A 22,366-nucleotide genomic window follows, 5' to 3' on the forward strand; every position below is an offset into this window, starting at 1 on the left:
GTGGCTTAACCTCTTGGGTTGGCACCTTTTCAACCGGTGGAGACCAGTAGGGGGGCGGGGCCGTGACAGAAGAGGGGTTGTGATGCGGACGGACTGGGCTATGATACACAATTGGCCAATCGCAAGTGTCAATCATGGGGAATCCTGCCCGGTTTTCCTAATTTGAAAAACCAAGCAGGAAGTTTGACCAGGGCAGCACTTCAAAATACAGAGCAATTAGTGAGTTTAATGGGATGGCAACCCTATTAACCTCACTATGGCTGTTATGGCTGAATGGAACCAAACCCACCACATTCCAGAACATTCCAGAACATTGCATGAGCACTGGAGCTGCAATTCTTATACCTTAAGGGTGCCCTAGACACATGAGGGATAGTTAGAAGGAAAATCAACATTTTCCTAGGCCTAGGCCATGTGCAGTAGCACCGTACCAACAGACACCAAAAAATATATGTATATCATTTTTTTATATTGCATTTAAGAAATTTCATGTAAGCTCAAAGAGACAGAAGAGGAGAACATGTAAGGCTAGAGGCATCCAGGCAATAGATTTACCACATCAGGGAGAAGAACAGACATCAGGATTGCTTTCTTGTACTGTCAAATGGAAAAGAGAGTATTGCAAGAGAATAGAAGCTACGTGTTTTTTTTTTATAACTTTCTTTTTATTGGGATTTTGCGTGTTTATCTGCACTAAAACCGTTTACATGAGCCATAATTCAAGGGTTTTCCTCTGACAGCACTGGAAATCAAACAACAGCGATTCCTTCTTCAGATTACAATAATGGCATTTTTCCAGCAGTCCCTTGTGAAATGAGCTCAAAAAGATATTCCTACAGAAAATTAGCTGCCATTGTACTCCATACTAGTTTGGCCTGTTCTCAGTCTCTTCCTTGGATTTCAGAGATTTAACTCATCATTGACAAAATCTAATGTAAGGAGGGCACTCATACGGAAAATTACTTTTCATATTCCATATTAGAAACATATAAGTATATTAATATGGGTGTGAAGGTTTTGCCATTTTCCTCACCAAAACAGAACAAAATACAACTGCTAGAATAGCCCCAATGTAAAATGAATACATTTAGTAATGTAGCTTTATTGTTGTATATAAGTTTTAAATATATTCTGAAGCATTTTTTTTTGTTTTTGCACATACAGGTATGGATCTGTTATCTGGAAACCCCTTATCTGAAAGGATCTGAATTACAGGAAGGCCATCTCCCATAGACTCCATTTGAAATAATTAGAATTTAAAATTAAAATGATTTTCCTTTTCTCTAAAATAAAAAAAGTACCTTATACTTGATCCTAACTGAGCTGCATAAATCCATATTGGATGCAAACCAATTGGGTTTATTTAATGTTTAAATTATTACATGGTGATACAAATTATAGAAAACCCCAGGTTCCGAGCACTCTGGACACCATGTCTTATACCATGGTGTGCTACACTTTACTACGGTGTGCATTGGGCTATTCTAGAAGCCTAAAAAACAAATCAGTCAGTTGAGATGTTAAAAGAGAGATACAGAGAGGGGGAGATGAGTAGACATGGCCTACAGGGGCCCCGTTTGAAAATCCGAGGCCTGCCCACTGGGCTTACGCAAAGAAATCAGCATTGCTTATAAGATAAGAATTTTAGAAATCTCAAATTTTCCTGGGGGGGGCAAGGAAGAAAACATATAACACAAATTACTTGTACCCACATTTGGTTTCCACACAAACCTAACAACAGCTTTTCTATAAATATATAGAGTAGTAACTGTTGCACATGTATAGCATTGCCATTCTGTTAGTGACACAAACTCCTTGTTTGCCAGGGACAACACTTGGTATTTTCTACTTTCTTAACAAAATTACTAGCCAGAGGTTTGTAGAAAGTTATTCCCTCTAGAGTTCCTGTTACAACTAGATACATACAGTGATGCCTCCATTTTACATAGCCTCATTTTAAATATTTCCATATGTTATACAACTTTTTGTGGCCCCACCAATATTTAATGCATAATACATTTCACTGACTTTACACCATTTTTTTTTCATTTACATATGGCAAGAGAATATCCTTTATTAATATGTGTGTGTGTGTGAGAGAGGGAATGTGTGTGTGTGGAAATATTATGCAACAAACAATGTGTTTTTCTCTCAGTCCTCATTAAAGGAAGCACTGCATGCAAACACTGTCCTTGTCAGATTTAAAGGGGTTGTTCACGTTCCAAACACTTTTTTCAATTCAGCTGTTTTTAGATTGTTCCCAGAAATGAAATTTTTTTTTTAACTACTTCCCATTATTTATTTTTTACTGTTTTTCCAAAATCTAAGTTGAAAGTTGAATGTTCCTGTCTCTGGTGTTTGATTCTAGCAGCTCAGTAAATCAGGTGCAGACTCTGAACTGTTACAATTTGGCAACATTAAGTTGATACATTTCTCAGCAGCATCTCTGGAGTATTAGCAACTATTGTATCAATTCTAACAGCTGCCTCTAATGAAACCCAGAGATCAGGGGCGTAACTACAGAGGAAGCAGACCCTGCGGCTGCAGGGGGCCCAGGAGGTATAGGGGGCCTATGAGGCCCTAATTAATGAGAAATGTCAATATATATTGGTTAAACAGGACAACCTCTGGAAATGTTGGGGGCCCTAAAATTAATTTGCTGTGGGGCCCAGTAGCATCTAGTTACTCCACTGCCAGAGATTCTGCTTAGCAGGGACAAAGATGAGAAATGTATCAACTAAATGTATCAACTAAATGTATCCACAATTTACCAGGTCGGCGACCCCCCCTCCCAGGGCTGCTTCAGAAGGTGAAAAATGACACTTTACACTTTAATAATAGAAAAACTGTGACACATAGAAAATAGAAAGTCATTGGAAAAGTCATTCTTTCTGGTGATCTATCGGAAAACAACTAGTGTTTTGAAGGTGAACCACCCCTTTAATTAGAAGGTGGATGCCTTCCTCAGCACCCTGCTACAGTATTGTACATACAAAATATCTGCGGTTTCCAGAAACTGCTTCTGATGTAGGAGCCGTGTTATCTCTTGGAGAGGACAGGGGCGTATTTATATTAAAGACACCCGGGGCCTGTGCCTAACATGGCAGGTTTTGGGGGGCGGCCCACAAGTAACAATTGGCAATAGGCTGCAAGCTTCAAGGGATACTATGCCTTTCTATGTCTATTAAGCCTCTGCCTGGATGCTAGGGAGGTAGAACATTTGAAACAAGAAAACTATTCCTATTCAAACATAAAGAGCTGCAAAAGACTAAAGTGAAAAAACATATTCCCAATAGAATAATACTGTCTGCCTCAGTGATCCCATAACTGAATCTCTCTAGCCACTGCTAAACTACAATTCCCAGCATTCAAAGCCAGAACCAGTAGCAGAGTTGTAGCTTATGGGCTAAGAGAGGAGATCTCAGCAGGACCTTCCTTCATTGGGGCATGGGAGAGTCCAGTCAGCGACCAGTGAGTTCTGATGGTGGCCCGGGTTCTATGACTGCTTATGTTTGATTTCTATTTGTTGTATTTTCATAAATGCACATGTGTGTGACTGATGTGATTGGCTGCAAATTACTGGTATATCATGCCTTACTTGAGGATGACATCACTCCCAGCTCAACACTGATTGGCTGAGAGCTGCCAGGGAAGGTGACTTAACAGCTCAGGCACAAGTGACCAGTATTTCATTTCTGGATTCAGAGGTAAGTGGAACAGACCTTTTATGGGGGGGGACATAAAGTCAATGATACAAGGGGTTAGTTTGGGGGCATGTGGGCTTCCCATGATTTATAGTAGTGCGGGGACTAGAGCCAGGCCCGGACTGGCAATCTGTAGATCTGGCAAATGCCAAAGGGGCTGCTGTAAGATGCCATAGACAGTCACTATTTATTGGGCTGCTGGCGGGGGGGCTGTGAGGGCCTCTGTGTGTCTCAAATGCCAGGGCCATTTTAAATCCCAGTCCGAACTTTAGTCTAGAGGCCAAAGCTCCCAAAATTGCCCCACTATTACCTGCTATTGTAATTGTCTGGGTAGGTGCTTGTCATGAAATTGTCCATTGGAGATGTCAGTTTGTCTTTCCAGTTCCAACTTTTCCAATTCCATTGGAAAGGGGGGGGGGGGGAGAATTTTTGGTTATAAGCCATCAGGAGGGTACAAAGGGTACAACTACAAGGAAGGGGACAATCAATGAGGGGCCTTGAAAATGGTTTCTGGTGGCAGCCCTGCCCAAACTTCTAAAACTTGTGGGTGCCAAAGTACCCAAAATCTGCCTGTGTGCCATTGCTAAGGGGAGTGAGACAACATGCGAACTTGCTGTCCCACTGACTCAAAACCTGTGCTTATCTAGCTGTGCCTTAACTACAATTCCCAGCACCCCCTGTGACTGACTTGTTGTTATAGAATATAGTATGTTTGGTATTTTTTTGTTAATTTGTTACAGCTTTTGAAGTGTTAGGACCATTTACTCTGCTGCTTTTTAGCTGTAACTGTCAACTGCCATTTTTCCAACTGCCATTGGCCAACTGTCCCACTCATCACTCATCCTAGTGGCCTCAACATTAGAGTAGATGATGGGTAAGGGAGGACCTAAGAAGAAAGACAAGTAGCACAAGCCTAGAATTAGGGTGCCTTGTGTTATGGGTGCAGGGGCAATGATCAGAGATTGACTGGTTATGAAAAGCCCCAGTGGGCCATTACTCACCAGTGTCTTCTGCACCTATTACACTCTGCCAGTAACATACAGCTTTACAGCAATGGCACAGAGGGGGATTTGGATGTTTGATCCCATGTGTTTTCCCAGTTCAGTGTATGGCCAACCAAATGCTCACTCCCAAATGATCACTCAAATCATTTCTAAATTCAATTTAATTGAGCCCTGGTGAAAGCAATTGCCAAAGAAACGAATGAGGGTGATTCCAAGTGTTCATTTAACTATTAGTTTGTGCATTGTGTCACAGGACCCAACCTTTTTAGCAGGGGTGTCTAGGGCCCTTGATTGCACCAATCACCAGTCTCTCCCAATCAGCTTCTTCATTCTATTAAAGTTGCTGCTGATTGGTGTTACTGGTTATTAATAAGGCACAACCATATTCAGTAGCGCCGTATTGAGCTATTAAGGGAAATCCAGTATATACAGATATATATGGCAGAGAGGGTTTAGTTCACAATCTCTTCTCTCTCTTTCTCTTCCCACAAAGTGAAATACGAGCGATTCCTAGTGATTCCCAGCGATTCCTAGTGATTCTCAGTGATTCTCATCGATTCTCAGCGATTCTCATCGATTCTCAGTGATTCTCAACGATTCCCAGGAGCAGAAGGAGATAAAGAAGAAACACAAAAGTCTTTTTAAAGACTATCAACGTTCATCAGGAGCAGAAGAACAACTTGCCCAACCCATTGTGGGTTATTTGGAGGAAGGTAAGGATCCTGCATTTTCCTATCCAGGGCCACCATCAGGGGGGGACAGGGAGGGACAAGTGTCTCGGGCATGAAGGGGGGCCCAGCAGTGCTGCACTTTTGAAAGAGACCCGGCCCCCCTTGAGAGCGCCCCCGAGCCGTGCGGCCATTTTTCAAAACCCGAACAGCCGAACTACTGAAGCGGCGATAAAACCCGAAGCTACGAAAATAGCCGAAGTCCCGAAGCGGCAAAAAGACCCAAAGTCACGAAAAACAGGCGAAGTCCTGAAGCCATGAGTTCAATTTTACTGAACACCAATTTGTGTTTTTTTTTTTTAAATCCCCTGGCCACCAATGTATTATTTTAATATTCTATAGTGCCCCTGCCACCAATAAATATTTTCTAAAAAATATTTTTTGGGGCCCCAATTTTTTTATCTTGTAAGGGGGGCCCTGGAGCCAATGTGTTTTTTGTTTTTTTAAATATTGTTTGCGGTCCCAATTTTTTTTAATTGTCAAGGGGGCCTTGCACCAATGTTTTTTTTAAAAAACTGGCGCCAATGTTTTTCAAAGTCACAAAAGGAGGCGAAGTTGAAGCCATGAGTTCAATTCTAGGGGGCCCTGGAGCCAATGTTTTTTTTTAAAAAAAAATATTCTTTGCGGCCCCAATTTTTTTAACATATAAAGGGGACTTGAACATCAATAGCTTTTTATAACTTGTATGTGGGGGGGTTACGTTTTTAGCGCTGATGTCTGTGTGGTCTTTTAACTGTGATGTGGAGTGGGTGGTATCTGGGTGGGGCTCAGGTGCCAGTGTGGGTGAGGCGCAGGGGCCCCAAAAATGTTGTTGTATGGGGCCCTGTGATTTCTAATGGCGGCCCTGTTCCCATCTGTAATATGTATTACACAGTAGATGTGGCTGAAAAAAGACGCACGTCCATCAAGGTCTACCTTTTGTGTAACTGCTGATCCAGAGGAAAGTAGGGCCCTGACAGAAATAATGGGCTGATTTGTGGACCAAATAAAATGGATGGTATTGTCTTAAAATGGGGACATGGGGAGCTGGTGGGGAGGGGCATTCTATATACATAAGTAAGCATTTGTTTCTAATTGGAACCATATTAAAACCATAGTTTCTGAATGAAAAGGGTTCTTAGTAAATAAGGTTTAAATATGCTGCTGATTTTACCTCTTTATTGTGTTTATTTGGGGGTCTTACATCTTTACGTTAATTCTAACCTTCCCAAATCTCTATTTTATATTACAGGAACAGCAAAGATGGGCATGAGTGCAAGTAGCCGGATTACTACCAGTGGCGCTTTGAAAAGGTAAAGGTGCTCACAGCTAATTTCCTCATTTTATTTTCTGACTGCTGCGAAAGGTATCCAAGGGGTTAAAAGGGGGGCTAACCCAATGCTAAACATGTCAGATCTTCTGCGTAAATACAACGAAACAGAAATTGAACAGGGTTTAGCATAGTGTGTGCCCTGACCTCAATGTTTTCTTGCTTCTTACATTTTTCTAGCCCGCACCGTGGATCTCGCCTGATCTGGGCATCTTTGAGATCAGGGATTTTGAGGATCCACTCGCGGGCCCTTATCTCGAGTGCATCAGGGACAAGATCACCTTTGACATCAGGTTTGCACTCTACGATCTGTGGATGGCCAAGGACTGCGTGAAGATCACAAAATGGTGGAAATTACACCTTAAGAACGAGTTCTGGCAGGACAACAGATACATCAAGGCCCACCTGAAACACCTCTACAAAGAGCTAGAGAAGATCAACAAGGCCATACTGAATTAAGAACAATGAGAGATATTCAGGTGCCGTATATAATCCATCCTTTTCTTTCCCACACTTGGTCAAACATTTCATTTTGCTTAATCACCTGATTTGTGCTTAATGTGCTCCTAAATATTACAGGTGTGGGATCCGTTATCCGGAAACCCATTATCCAAGAAGCTCCGAATTACGGAAAGTCCATCTCCCATATACTTCAACTAATCCAATTTTTTTAAAATGATTTCCCTTTTCTCTGTAATAATAAAACAGTTTCATGTACTTGATTCAAACTAAGATAAAGTTATTAGAAGCAAATTCACCCTATTGGGTTTATTTAATGTTTACATGGTTTTCTAGTAGACTTGAGGTATGAAGATCCAAATTACAGAAAGATCCATTATCCAGAAAACCCCAGGTCCCAAGCATTCTGGATAACAGGTCCCATACCCATATAAGGATTTTACAGGTATATCACTTGCTAACGTAAAAAAAATATGTAGTCTGAGTTATTTTGTTTGGTTTTACAGGTGGTCCTCGGATCAACTCGGCAAATGATACCAGCACCACCAGCAGTTTCCTTGGTACCAAATACCGATGTACCTCAGTCTAGGCACCACATCCTCAGGAAACAGCAGTAACTATGGGACATCTCAATTCCACCAGTGATGCCCCCCTTTCATCCACTGCACTTTCACCAGCGGTGCTTTCAGCCACTATAGTTCCACCAGTGGTTCCTCCCCTTTATCCAAAATATGGTGTTATACACAGGAACTCCTTTAAGCCACTTGGTAGACCCTGCATTCCTTTTCATTCCATCCCTCAGATGGGGGTCTGCAGGCTGCCAATGGAATGGAAAGGAATGCAGCATTCTTCATGCAGCTTAAATGTGTCCATGGTTATGCTGCCATATTCCCTTCTCTTTCTCATCCTTTCACCGCAGTCCCTTACCTTACCATATCCCCCCCCACTTCCCTTGATTCCATTTGGCGCATTGATCGTGGGAGCAAATCCGATTGCCTTTAAGGGGTCAGGAAGGAATTTTTCCCTCTAGAGAAGAAAATTGGCTTCTCAGAGGTTTTTTGCCTTCCTTGCGATCAAAAAGCACAGTTTATCTAATTATTAATAAAGCTGTGAATTACACAGATTAACCACAAAGTCATTGTGTGTATCTTTAATTGTGGTATTGGGCTAGGGATTTGGCAGGGATAATATATAGAGGGGGAGGGAGAGACATTAGAATAAGGCTCTTAGAGTTCAGGAAATGGTCACATTGGTTATGTTTCTCCTTGGTTCCGGACAATGAAAGTGAAACAACATATAACTGCTGTGTCAGTCCTACTATCCTCCATAGGACTTTTAAACCTAAGTAATACTGAGAGCCAATAAATATCCTTCCTAAATCTCACCCTATCTGGCCTTCTGAGAACTCCTCCCTTTGGGCCTTTGGAAAAGGGCCGACCCCATAGTTTAGAAGGGCCCTGATGGCCTGTGTTGGTTTACGGAAGCCATGGAAATTGAATATTTAGAGAGAAAATCAGTTACATGGAGATCTGCAACCAAATTCTGTTTTAGAATCATCATCTCATGCTCTTTTACCTTAGTTGTCTAAAATTCCCTCGAATTAGGGAGGAATCTACTAATTTAACCTCTTCAGTAGATGATAACAAAGACAAATTATACTGGGTTGCAGCTGGATTAGGTGGGATTTTTATATAGACTTGACACTGCCCAGCCTTTATCACACCCATTTATTAGTGTAAGAAGGTATAATCTATAGAGGTTTTATAAAACAGATGTTGAGAATCAGACTCCTGGAATGAACACAGGGTTGAACATAGCTAGCTGTACTGTATGGAGGAAGGTTATACAAGCTAAAATTGCATTACACAATTCCCTCTGTAAAAGCAACAGGGTAATACTGAGGCTGTGGGTGGTTAAATAACAGCAAGACCAGTAGTTTAGACATACAGTATGAATGAGGGTATTATAGATAAAGGGATCATGCAGGCAATTGGTTGGTGGAAGTGATGTCATGCGCACAGTGTAGGGGGCGTGTTTAGGTCAGGTGCCTAGGGGGGCATCGGATTTATATACAGCCCTAGGAGAGAAACAAATTATCTGAAATTAAATGTTAGTACCTTAAAATATTCAATATCATGAAATCTTTACGAGGGAACCAACAGCACTGCTTGTGCTATTTATTTCAGAACATGGAATAGTACATTAGCTCTGATCTATGTTTGCAAGTGATATCTATTGTTAATGTGGCTACACTTTCGAACAAATTAAGCCTATTGTGTGTATGTCAGAGCACAGGAATGAGATACCTGTACTTGGATTCTTTCTGGCACATCTAGATAAGTACACCAAAAGGGATTCTATACACTTACATATTACAGCAGAGTTCTGGTAAGCCCAGAGGAATGCCCAAGATGACCGTTTTATGGTATTTCTCTCGACCAAAATGCACCATTTCAGGGGCCGCTAACTACTCAAAAGTGCTGCACATTATACTTCATGTTTGTAACTCAACACAATACCTTTTAAAAAAAAAGAAATATACTAATTTTTGAGATACTATCTAGGCAGTTTTTATTGTGCAGCATAGTGGGATGTCTAAGCAGTTACTGAATGAAGCAACATTGCAGTGAGTTGGGACAAAGTGTATCATTTACGTTATATAAATACTTGAAGTCATATGGTGTATGAGCAGCACATAACATTTTCACAGGCAACACAAAGACAAAGGAGGTATGATAATAAAAAATGTTTTCACCAGGTGTAATTACCTAGAGTCAGTGTCGACTGGCCCACAGGGATACCAGGAGAACTCCCGGTGGGCCCAGGTATCAGTGGGCCCTCATGCTGCTAAACATTTAGCATAGTTCATGGTCATTCTTTATTTCTATGAGAACAAAAAGACTAAATAGATGGAATAATAGATGATAGTATTATATTATGTAAAGAAAAGAGACGAGGAGAATAGCGGTTGAGTGAGGAGAGGAAGAATATTAGTACTGATAGTGGGCCCCTGGTGTCCCAGTCTGACACTGATGATCGTGTGGTGGGGTAAGTGCCTTCTCCCTCAGGGTCCCAGGCTTTGCCATTACAGATGCACATGGGCAAGATAGGCATGAAGTACAAGTCCAGGGGGGCAGTGCCCTCCCCCCCCACTTGCCTCTATATGTGGACGCCCATGGCTGCAGGTGAAGTGATCCACGGAAGACAGTGCCATGGATGAAGAAGTACAACACAGTGGAAACATCCAGTTTCTGGCTTGTAATGCCCCTGTTCATTTATTAATACTTTTTCAAAGGGAACAGGTTGCCCAGGTATGGGTGATGTGCGAGACTCTGATAGCTTGGCACTAAATGCAGAGCAGGAGGACACAGCACATTTTCCCTGCACCCCTTTCTCATCTTGTAAACCAGAAGGACTGGCCATACCGGGGAAACCTCGAGCACCTGGAATTCCTGTGGGATAATAAGCGTTTATAAAGATTGGAAGGATCTTTAAAAACCTACTATGGGCCTGCACCCATACACCCTGCACATTTTATAAATGTTCAAGATTACTGAGGATTGATTTACTTCCTGAGGTGACTGCAACCTTGTGTGACTTTTATGAAGAAACTGGCATCTGGACTCAGTGACTTTGAATGACTATTTAATTTTCATCAATTGTTTTGTCATTTGGAACTTACTTTTTTATAAAAAGTAAGAAATTAGACTATCTGTGCCCCCTCGCTTCCGGGGGTCCTTTATAGACCAGCGCCGCCGTCGCCGCCGTCACAATGATGTCACAAAAAGGTGTGGGGCGCGCAGACGGGAGAGTATAACCTGGAACCCGGAAGTCGGATGCCGGCATTTGAAGGTGGCCCGCGGGTATCGGGTCGGCCCGCACATCACTACTATATACTGTATATTGTATATTCGTCTGCAATCAGTCATATTGCTTTTTGGGTGGTAGCATTTAGTAGATCTGTTATGGGTTATTGTGATTATCATAGTCAAACTATGGGGCTGATTCACTAAGCGACGAAATTGCACTAGCGTCCGCTTCACTCACATCGCAACACTTCGACAGGTGTAGATTCGGCAGGACAACGCTAGTTCACTAAAATCCGAAGTTGCGTCCAGGGTGCCGAATGCTGGCAAAGTTGCGCTAGCGTTACTGCGGCAAGCGAATCGAAGTTGCGCTACCGTTGGCTAATTTGCATATGGCGGAAGTTAAAGTTGAATAGACATATATGTTGCAGCCAATAAATTATACTACACAAGCCTGGGAAACCTTAATAAAATAAAATAGAATTGTTATATTGCCCTACACATGATCCCAGTGTATAGGTTATGTGCGAAATTTTAGAAAATGTACAATCTTTTGCAGCCTATCACTCTGAAAATTAAAAGTTGCCAGCGTTTTTGGGACTTAGAAAAATGTTCAACTATTTTTTGAGGAAGTCCTATCTACTCTATTGCACTTTGCCTGGTCTGAGGTGGCTAAGGCAAGTCTGGTGCAAGAGGTAACGTTCAGTAAAATCCACATCTTAGTGAATTCGCATAGTTACTTCCCTTCCCAGAGCGCAATTACTGCTATAGTCTATCTCCTTCGCTAGCAAAGTTACACCTGTGCCCGTAAATCGGCGAATTAGTGAAATGACATCACGCTGGTAGATTTTCGCTAACGTTAGTCACTTCGCCCTTTAGTAAATCTTCCCCTAACTCTGACTTCTGATTCCCACATGAATATTATTAAGACAAAAGAAGAAAGAAGTCCAAACTTATGTTCTCAAAACTTGAGTGTGTTTAATTGATGAATCTAAACATTACTATGGGCCTGTGCCCCTCTATTTTTATATATGATCCCACTCAACTCTCTGAAAGTATTATACCGGTATTTTATGATCAATGTAAATTATAAATTAAGTAGTAGTGCCTTTAGGGTCCCCCAAGAATGATTAGGTCTCAACCTAGTGTGATAGTATCCTGATAACAGTAATAGTTTTCTGGTCAACTGAAGAACAGAAACTATAAGCAAGATTTACAAAATAGTGTCCAGGCTTATCAGGCATTGGACATATTTTTGGAGCATACATTTATTCCACACTAACAACTATGGCAATGTTTTTTGTTCTGGTCATAGTCAAGAATTGGCATCCTCTTCTGAAGGTTCTAACATGAGAGCCACAATCTGAGAGTCTTTTTGAGCTGCAAGGAAATATAGCTCCTCTGGACCTATGTCCCAAAACCAAGGATCTCTGATGTCAAATGAAGATGTTAGTATGGATGGATTAAATGTGTCATGAGGTCATTTCATGAAAGAAACTTCATGCACCCTGTACTGATGATAAATTGAGCTGCTTAAGTTCACTGCAACATGAAAGCGACTGTTGATGACAGATACAGTGATAAGCATCTTGCATGTGGAGATGGGGCTGTTAATGGACAGTATGGACAGCACACAAGTGCTCTGTTCTAATTAGGGGCTTTTTCAGCAGGATTCAGAAGTAAAGTTTTCCCCTTCCCATCCCTAATTTGCATATGCAAATTAGGATTTGGATTCGGTTCGGTATTCGGCCAAATCTTTTTTGAAGGAATCGGCCGAATCCAAAATTGTGGATACGGTGCATCCCTAGTGCTAATGTGTTGATGAATTGGAAGCTTTTAACAGATTAAAGGTAACCTCATAAACTCTGTCAAGACAACAATGTGGGGAGAGAGAGAGCCACTCCCAAAGGACGAGGGAAAGCAAGTGACAAATATGACATATCCAAGTCTGAGCCTAAGACATACCACTTAGATGCAAGTATATGTGTTTGCAGGTAGTTGAAGGGTTGACCTTCAAGATATGTTTCATGCAGGCAGGCCCGGATTTGTTGAAAGGCCACCAACGGGGGGGGGGGGGGGGCAGCATGAAGCCAACCACACCCACATTGGTCTGGAAGCTCTGGGGCTGATCATGAAATACAATCATTTTTAAAATTTCCAATGTGCCAATCCCCAGTGCTCCCGGCCTGTGCATGTGCACAAAAGAAGGGGAGGGGACAGGGTGATGAATGGCAGCAGGCCTAGGGGTGTCCGCTATGTAAATCCGGCCCTGCATGCATGGTGGGGAGTATAAAAAGCCCTTGAACAACTAACCCAGCTTATGTGTTTCCTCTATGTACTTGAAATGGCAGGGCCTTTTTTGACTCCCAGTTCAAACCTGGCTAAGATGATGGATATATAGACAATTGGGTTAAGGCAAGTAACAAGCATGTCCCTCTCATGAACACATATCTCCCCCCCCCCACGCATGATGAACACATAACTTTGTTAGAACAAAAGTATCTAACTACCAATGTCAAACTATTTTGGATAAGATCATCCTGGACAGTAGCAAACCAGTATGTGCATAGCTCAATTGTAATTTCAATAAGTATAGCAGGCCATCTAGTGGCAGAATTCATGCAATGAGTCTTTTGGGCAAGAATCTGATGGATTTCAACTTGGACACTTTTAAAGTGATTGGCACTTGAATACATTTACCATCACAAATCAGTCTAAAGACCTTATTTTATGTTGAGAATAGCAAAGTGCTTGGGCAGTGTGTTGCAGAGGACCTCTTGTCCTTTTCAACAAACATTTCCAGGAAGAATACAAAAAAAATGTAACATCTCTGCCTCATGGATATAATAGTCAATGTAACGTTGATATCATATATATAACATCACTGACTGCCTCTTAAATGGGAAAGGTTTACAAGCTCCATTCTGTATACATTCAAAGTTGAAGTTTTATATGTTTTTGAAATGATTCGCCTTCCTATTCAGCCTGTTTCCATCCTGCAATAGAAAACTCTGTCTGGTATTTGGGACACTGACCCACAAAGAAATGCAGGTACTGTGAGAGCACAAGTTTGTTGCTGTTTTTTTACCGGTTATCTTTCTTTTCAAATCCTGTCCTATTTGCCTTCCATTTGGGTTTTGAGGTTGCTAAAATTATACAAAAAATAATGAATGAAAATCAAATTTGCAAGTTTCTTGGAATATTACTGCCTACATCATATTAAAATGTCATTTTAATGTGAACTACACTTATAAGCTGTGCCGGGAATGGCTTTGTTTTGGTGTCAAAACAACACTCCCTTGAGCACACATATGTGCCAATATCTAATCAAATAGTTAATATTACCTAGTTCTCCAGGATCACCTTTAGATTCACTTGTGCCAGGGGACACAGCTTTTTCATCTCTTCCATCCCTACCAGGTAATCCAGCATTACCATGTGTCCCAGGTATACCTGGAATCCCTGGTGTTCCACAGCAAGAAGAATCTTGTTATCCTCTATTGAACTGGAGCATGGTATTAGGGTGATCAGAGATATAAGATGGAGCAATGGTATCATCCTATGGGGAAAAACAGTAGGAATGAATGGTAAAAGCAGGAGAGGAATAAGACTATGCTTAGTGGAAGCAGAAAGGGAAATGTACTGAGATCAATATATAATAATGATGAAAAAATAAAATTATTTTTTTGCTAAACAAGATTCGGATACTTTCTGAAAATAGGTGGAATAATGAAATGTAAACAAAAAAATCACAATATTCTTGATTCCTTCTCAAGTACAAGAATGTAGACTGTTTTGCCCAAACAAGGATTAATGAGAGATACAGATTGAGACTAACTTGTTTAGTAATACTTCTCATATCCTTAGTGCTACCTAAAGAACACTACCAGATTATAATCACTATTGGCAGATCACTGCCAACAGACTTACCTGCAGTAGATGGAAGACTTTATTGCTCTAGTGAGGGGAAATACATTGCAGCAGACCCTGTGGTCCTGTACCCCCTGTTTCCCCAGGCTCCTTTGTGGGGGGACAGCTACTGTTTCAGGGGTTTGTACTAGAGGTGCAGAAAATGTTCACAGAGATATATACTCTAGTGTCTAGTAGTAATTTAAGTTATATAAAGCTTTCAATTTTTTTGCCAATTAATACATATGATATGAGATAGGAGCTTAGAACAGCCCACAGTCCCAGATTTTTAATAAAATGTCTGAAGTTTCTCTTTGACCTTCTGCACTGATGCCAGAAAATGAAATAAAGTTTCTGAAACTTAATTTAAAAAAGATGCTTTTTTGGCAGAGGGCCCAGAAAACTCAGCAGCTGCACTTAGATACATTTGTAACTATTTCAGATAAGCAAAGATACAATAGTAACGATTTAAGATAAGCAGATCAAATCAAATCAATAAGGTGCCACACTTACACTAGATCGCCTTTTGCAGCGTCGGGTGCACAGCTATGTTCCTCTGTGCCCAAGGAAAAACTCCACTGTAAGGGTAAGGCCACACTAGGTGATAGCGCGGCGATTTGACTCGCGGCGACTTTTCGCGGCGACTTTTAAGCGGCAATCGCTGGGGAAACTTTGGCGCTGGCGTCTATGGGGAATCGCGACAAATCGCTAGCGTAAAAACACACGCGGCGATCTTTTTTCTATTGTCGCTCGAAATCGCCTAGCTAGGCGATTTCGAGCGACAATAGAAAAAAGATCGCCGCGTGTGTTTTTACGCAACGATTCCCCATAGACGCCAGCGCAAAAGTTTCCCCAGCGATTGCGGATTAAAAGTCGCGGCGAAAAGTCGCCGCGAGTCAAATCGCGGCGCTATCGCCTAGTGTGGCCTTAGCCTAAAGCAATAATTCCAGCAGCACTCCGATATGTGAATCAATGATTATTTATTCATGCCATTAGCAGAGTGACGTTTCGGGCTATTCCAGCCCTTTATCAAGCTCATATATTTAAGATAAGCAGGTCTCCCGGGAGACATGAGACTCACATCTTAAAGGGCAATTTCACCTTCATTAGCCAAACTGTAATTACATAAAACATGACCCTAAAACCCCCAGAAATGTCTTTGTCAGAAATGACTTCCCAAACCTGCTAATTTTTGTAATTGACATGGTATTTAGGAGGTGTGGCCACAAAATGAGTGTGCTCAAAAAATAACTGTTTGTCCCTCTTCCTGATTTTCAAATGTTGGAAGGCATGGTTTAGAATCAAATTTTCTATCACTTTACAAAAATCAGCTTCTGGATACAGTTCCCCTGAATGTGTTACCTTCATACTTGCTTCCATTGGCATATATATCCATGATGGCTTTAGGCTGATGGCAGACAGGGACATTAGTTATCTGTGATAAATCTGCTCTATTGTGGGAGAACAAAACAACACATTTTGCTACCCACAATTTATACTATTGTTGGAGGGAAAGTATTTTTAGGAGATTTAATCAAATCTTCAGTTTGCCATGGCCCTTAGTTTTGCCTAAACTGCTGTTGTCTCACGCTAGCTAGTTACAATCCTTTCCAGTTTGCAATAGATGTTACTCATGTGTTCAGTCAAGAAGGCAACCGGGGACATGGCCTTATAAGTTAGGGGATGTGGCCTGAGATCACTGGATATCATGGTTATCAACAGAGCTGTAAATTGAATTTGGCACAGCAGGGACAACTCTTTTTTTTCTATATTTGCTATACAAAGGGATACAATAAAACAATTCTAGGTTGTGTTTTCTCCTGTGCTAAGCACAATTCAAAACTAAACTCTACGAATTGATTTGGCTAGAAATGTCATATTTTTTTTTGATCAATAATTTTTATTTCTTTTCAAAAAACAAAAATAAAAAAAAGGACAAGATCGTGCATTGCATGCATTCCATACATTACAATCTGTAAACAATTACATAGTTTAAACTAGGTATCCATTTCGTATACACAATTATATATCTTCACTTATACAGTATAGCAAGGAATACAATGCAACACTGGTATTGATATCATATTATGTACCACTGGAAAGTAAACATAATTAAACAAAAGAAAAGGAAATAAAACAAAACAAACAACTTCTGTAAATGTCTCCTGTCATGTCTCATTGCAACCCGCGTTCTATTATCGTTATACCAAGAAATAAATGTATACATATAAAGAACACCATCATTTTACAAGGATACAAGATGTTGTGGGAAGCCCCCCTGATATCGATACTCCAACCAAGGCTGCCATTCCTTTAAAAAGTTGAGGTGTTGATCGTTGAGTACACTCGTCAATTTTTCATTACAAAATATCCAATCTAGCTTAACCTTTACCAAATTATAATTAATATATGGGGACTTCCAGGATTTTGCTATAACCTGACGAGCAGCTGAAAAAATATGATTTATCAGTTTCTTCTGGGTCTTAGAAACCGAATCAGGAAAAGCGCCCAATAGGGCCACAAATGGATCCCTCCTTAAATTAATACGTAAAATTGAAAAAATTAAATGAAAGATACGAATCCAGAAACGTACTACTTTGGGACAGGACCACCAAACATGAACCATCAACCCCTTAGCTGAACAACCCCTAAAGCAATTATCCTTCGCCCCTGGATACATTTTGGCTAACCTGGCTGGAGTGAGGTACCACCGAAACAACACCTTGTATCCTGATTCTAAAACCACCGTGTTTATTGAGCAACTCTTCAAATTTTGCCAAATGCTTAACCAGTCGTTTTCAGATAGGTTTTATTTCCCACGTTTTATTCCCCAGGTGTTTCCCACGTTTTTATATAAGATAGATCAATCAAATGATCAGGCGTGTTAAGTAGTCTATACAGAATTGAAATTGCGCCCCTAGGGGAAGCCCCATTTCTACACCACCTTTCAAAAAAGGAGGGTATCTTCTCTTGCGAAGTCGTGGAGGTCCAACACTTTGAAACAAAATGTGTGAGTTGGAGAGCTCGATAATATTCAGTTTGAGGTAAAGAAAAGTTTTCGATCAAAGCGTCTAACGAGTACGCTCCTCTAGGGGTCAACAAAGAGGAAACCGAAGTAAACCCCCTATTGGCCCACCATTTAAACTGTAAGTGAGAAATCCCTGGGGGGAATAAGGGGTTACCCAAAATTGGAGCAGCAGGAGTGTAATCCGAACGCAGATGATATATGGACGCTATCCCATCCCATACTGTAAGAGAAGTACCAAAACATTCACTACATCGTTTGGATCTCATCCCCCTAGGGATCCAAAGATAGGAAGATGTTACATATGGAAACGTGTAAAAATATTCTAAGTCAACCCACATCGGGGGCAATTCCGTATTATGCAGTACTGGTATTTGTGACAATTGTGCGGCCTTTTAATAATTCCAACAATTAGGAAAACCTAAACCTCCTTGCAGTGTAGAACGGTACAGCACATTCTTATTAACCCTTGGGATACCCTTATTCCAGACAAACTGGAACATTTTAGTTTCCAGTTTCATTAGATCTTGGCGCAGAATTGGAATAGGCAATACTCTATAATAATATAAAAGCTTTGGGAGAATATTCATTTTTATGGCCCAGATACGGCCTATCCACGAAATATGATATTTTCCCCAATCTTCCAACAGTTTGCTCAGTTTACGGTACAGCGGAGGGTAATTGACCTGATATAGAGAGTCATAATTTTTCGTTAAATTGATTCCCAATATTGGAAGAGAATTTTCCTTCCATTGAAACTGAAAGTTTAAAGCCAACAATTTAACAGTATCTGGATATAGGCCTAAATTAAATGCCGCTGTCTTAGCGGGGTTAATAGATAGTCCCGAGATGTGAGAAAATTGCAGTAACGTATTATATAAATTTGGCAAAGTAGTCACAGGTCTTGTTATAAATAGGGTTACATCATCGGCAAACATACAAAGTTTATGTTCACTATTATGAACTTTTAAATCGCGAGTGGCTCAAGCGCCAAGTCAAACAATAGGGGCGACATAGGACACCCTTGGCATGTGCCCCTCGCGATTGGAAAGGGGTCTGAGGAACAAGAACCCACGTTAACTCTAGCTATAGGATTAGTATACAACGCCGAAATCCATGTGATAAAATTAGTTCCAAAGCCCCATTTCCCTAGAATATTATACAAATAGGGCCAAAGAATGGAATCAAACGCTTTCTGAAAATAAAGTTTAAGGATCATAGCCTGTTGTTGTTTCCTGGCAATCAGATTAAGTAAAATTAATCTCCTGGTTGCGTCTGACGACTAGGGATGTAGCGAATGTCGGAAAAAATGTTTGCGGACATGTCCGCGAACGTCCGGAAAAAAATGCGAACGTTGCAAACCCCATAGACTTCAATGGGAAGGCGAATTTTAAAAGCTAGAAAAGACATTTCTGGCCAGAAAAATGATTTTAAAGTTGTTTAAATGGTGCAACGACCTGGACAGTGGCATGCCAGAGGGGGATCAAGGGCAAATATGTTTCTAAAAAATCCATTGTTGACACAGCGCTGCGTTTTGTGCTGTAAAGGGCAGAAATCACACTACGTCACTCAGGTGGTGTTTCTGGAGACGGTATTATTATTGATATTTAGACAGAATGTGAAAAAGCTCACACAGCTAGGTGGCAGTGGTTTGAAGAACAGATGCAGATGAGAGATCAGCAGCAGGACAGACAGCTGCCCACAGCAGCTACATACAGTACAGAGCACTGCAGTAGAAGGTAGATTACTAGCCAGCAAAGCTACCTAACCTAAAATGTCCCTCAAATCCCTGCAGAGTTCTTTTTTTTTTTTTTTTTTTTTGTAATCAAGTTTTGTTTATTAAACAAAAGTGCAATACAATACGTAGCAATTGTACAGTGAAATAACATCAAGAATTACAGAAGATAAGCAGAGAAATAACAGGTTCAAATGTACCATAATTGCAGCCAACCTCCCATTCTATCATCATTACGCATCATATATTTAACGTAGTTGTAAAACAAACATAAATTTGTCACCTCTTCAAGTGTCCAACAACAGATCTATATATATAGAGAAATTTTCCTTATTATCTGAATTGCCATTTGCAGGAGCGAATTGCCGACACATATACACAGGCAAGTCAATAAAGCAAAAAGTCTAAAAACAAGACATTGCAGAAAAGCAAGTATGAGTATAAACGTCTGATGCATATATAATACCAATTAATCGAGCTTCGCAATATAATCCCGCCAAGGTGACCAGATAGCCATATAAGTACCATATTTATTATTCAGAAAGGCTGTCAGGTCTTCCATGAGGCAAATATCATTAACTGCGCGGAACCAAGCGTCACGACTTGGGATATCCCTCAGCCTCCATAACTTGGGGATTTGGGCTTTAGCTGCCATAAGTAATTGCCTCAATAAGTCAGACTTTGAAATATCTTTAGGTTCAAATTTGTGGAATAAGAGGATAGCAGGGGCATTCCATCGAACTCGCTCTCCAATAACTTCAGAACAAACCTCCATTACCTCTATCCAATAGGGTTTTATTAGAGAGCATGTGAACCACAGATGTTCCAATGTGCCAACTTCACTATTACACCTCCAACATAATGAATTGTCTATAAGGCCATGTTTTTAAGAACAACAGGCGTCCTATACCACCTAGATAGTAATTTGTAAGATGATTCCTGCATCCTGTTACTAATGGAACATTTAGATACAGTCCGAATGATTTTACCCCACTCCTCATCAGTCAGTGATATGCCAAAATCTGATTCCCATTTCTTAGTATATGCAGGGAAGGCAGGATATTTTTTATTGATAATTGTTTTATATAGAAGCGATAAAACATGTTTTAATGGGGCCGTTACAGAGCAGATTTTTTCGAAATCAGTTAAAGGTCTGGTGAGAGAACCTTTAGATTGGAGTGATTGTAAGAAATGGTTCACTTGAAAGTATCTCCATGTATCTTTGCTGTCCCAAACCTCTCTTATCTCCTCTCCTTGAGCCCGTAATCGTAGGAAACAGTTAATTGAGGGATTAGCCACCCTAAAGGCTGAGTCGTAACCTTTGTCTATGCGACTAGGTGGGAATTCTACATTATCATATAGGGGCATCAATGGTGAGGGGTAGGGCGCCAGCAAGTATTTACTATTGAGTTTATGCCATACAGTCAAGCTATTATCAATGAAAACATGTGCCTTTGCCAGTGGAGTGATGTTGTCTTTATGTATCCATGGCAAGCAGGCTAAGATATAGTCCGTCCATACGTTCGCCATGGCACGCCATTGAATCGGCGAAGAGGGGGTAGTATATTCTAGTATCAGAGAAAGGATTGCTGCGTGATAATAGGATTCGAAATCTGGCATGGCGAGGCCACCCAATGAGACAGGTTTGAATAAAGTGTCTCTACGTAACCTCCCTTTCTTTGATTGCCAAATAAAGGAAAATAAAGCCCCATTTAAGTCGGAAAAAAACATTTTTGGGATTGCTATTGGAAGCGTAGAGAAAAGGTAGATAAATTTAGGCAGAACATTCATTTTAATACTATTAATCCTTCCCTTCCATGTCAGAGTTTTCTTACTCCATCTCAAAAGGGACTGTTTAGTCTCATTAAGAAGTGGCACATAGTTCAATTCAAAAAGGAGTTTGGGATCTGCTGAAATATGAATACCCAGATATTTCAAGCTAGATTTTTGCCATTTAAACGGGAAGGAACTTTGGAGCTGTTGCTGGAGGGTCGAGGTAAGATTAATGGATAAAGCTTCCGATTTCCCCATATTGATCTTATAATTAGATAATTTCCCATACGAATGAAGCTCTAACAAAATATTAGGGAGGGAAATAATCGGATTGGATACTATAAGAAGAAGGTCATCTGCAAAGACCGCCGTTTTATGTTCTTGAAGGGGGGAATGTAATCCTGATATGTCCACATTTTTCCGAATTGCTACTAATAGGTATTCCATGCATATCACATAAAGCAAAGGGGAGAGGGGGCAGCCTTGGCGTGTACCGTTGCGGATATCAAAGGGTGTGGATAGGATGCCGTTAACTCTAATCTGCGCCGATGGTATAGTGTAAAGGGCCATGATCTTGTCAGTAAACAATTTAGGCAAACCCATAGCTTCCAGCGCCAGTTCTAAAAAGGTCCAATTCACTCAATCAAATGCTTTCTCTGCATCTGTAGATAGCAACAAAGAAGGCGATTTCCTATTGCCATTCCACAGGACACCGTTAAGCACTCTAATTGTATTCTCTTTAGCTTCTCGCCCCTGAACAAATCCAACTTGATCTCTGTGAATACTATGTGGGAGAATAGGTTTTAGACGTTGTGCCAAAATTTTTGTATAAATCTTTAGATCTAAGTTCAGCAGTGAGATCGGTCTATAATTTCCGCATATTGTGTGGTCTTTATCTGGCTTTGGAATAAGGG

The 22,366-nt window shown here is 40.7% G+C and overlaps 1 pseudogene; it reads right to left on the reverse strand.

The window, feature by feature from the left end:
* Window positions 1-1,484: 1,484 nt before the first annotated feature.
* On the reverse strand, window positions 1,485-14,613 carry LOC121396034 (annotated as a pseudogene).
* Between the last annotated feature and the right edge of the window lie 7,753 nt (window positions 14,614-22,366).

The sequence above is a fragment of the Xenopus laevis genome, chromosome 7S (assembly GCF_017654675.1).
Source record: "Xenopus laevis strain J_2021 chromosome 7S, Xenopus_laevis_v10.1, whole genome shotgun sequence".
NCBI classification, from domain to species: Eukaryota; Metazoa; Chordata; class Amphibia; order Anura; family Pipidae; genus Xenopus; species Xenopus laevis.